Source organism: Choloepus didactylus, chromosome 9, assembly GCF_015220235.1.
Source record: "Choloepus didactylus isolate mChoDid1 chromosome 9, mChoDid1.pri, whole genome shotgun sequence".
NCBI classification, from domain to species: Eukaryota; Metazoa; Chordata; class Mammalia; order Pilosa; family Megalonychidae; genus Choloepus; species Choloepus didactylus.
Genome location: NC_051315.1, coordinates 131,980,696 through 131,981,904, shown reverse-complemented (window position 1 = coordinate 131,981,904; position 1,209 = coordinate 131,980,696). Strand labels below are relative to the sequence as shown.

Sequence of the window (1,209 nt, the reverse complement as noted above, 5' to 3'; positions counted from 1 at the left end):
CAGTGCGCATGGCAATGATGCACGTATAGTCTCAGCATGTTGCCTGATGAACTCTGAATGAGGTGATGATGATGACGATAACGATGATGATATTCCAGGCACCGTGCCAAGCTTTGAAGGTTCGGCAATGATCAGAATGTCTGTGCTTCCCACTAGAGGTTTGAAAACAGATTATTGTTGTTACATAGAAGCCACTGTGGGCCTTCAGATGAGAAAATAATTTCCTGTCCCTGGTGAGGATGAGAAAGCACTATATGCAGACTATTTAAAATTTAATGTAATGAGTAAAGTGCATAAAATAATTTAGGTGCCGAGTTCAAAGCTGTGTATTTAGGAAAATTCATATACCCAAATATCTTAAGTATTAAATAAGAAAGACCTAATATAAAAGAACTGAACATTGAACTAGAAAAAAAACCACACTTGAAAAACAAGCAAAGGAAATAAAGGAATTTAGGACCCCCCCCCCCGAAAGAATTGATAGATAAATTCAAGAGCTGTTTCTTTTAAATAAGACCAGTAAAATTGACAAACCACTGGCTAGTCTTGTTGAAGAGAGAAAAAACCCAGATATGCAAACTTGGGAATGGAGGAGATAATTAATTATGATAAAATGATGGAAAATGATATGCAAAAGTTTTTAAATGTTAAAGAAGTGGATGGTTTTAAAGGAATATATATATTGTCAAATTGACTTAAACAGTAAAAGTCTAAATAAACCAGAAAGCATTTAACAAATAAAAACATTGTCAAAGTATTACCTCCAAATTAGGTATCAAGTTTACAGGGGCTTGGGATAAACTGTTTTCAAACATTAAATTTCTCAATATATTTTGCAAACATGTAATGTTCTCAAAACTGACAAAGATAGTGTAAAAAAGACTCTATCACTTATGAAAGGAAGTCCAAGAATACTAAATAAAATACTCGCAAACCAAACTATTAGTCTATTACATGAATGTTTTATCCTCATCAAGAAGAATCTATTTCAGTAATGCAAGGATGGTTTGATATTTGAAAATCTATTTCATTTCATTTGTTATGTCAAAGAGGAAAAATTTAATAAAGAAAGAATCTGTCAGAATAGAATAGACATAGAAAGCCAAGAATAAAATTCGTAAGAAGTGTACAAGACATTTATGAAGAGAACATCATGACTTTGTTGTGAGATAGAAGGAGACCTAAAAAGTGAAGAGACACACCATGGCC

General features: G+C 32.8%; 1 protein-coding gene across 1 annotated transcript in view; it reads right to left on the bottom strand.

Annotated features, from left to right (window-relative positions):
• The window catches only part of TWIST2 (twist family bHLH transcription factor 2), an 82,893-nt gene that overhangs the window by 454 nt on the left and 81,230 nt on the right, over positions 1-1,209 (bottom strand). The window lies entirely within an intron of this gene.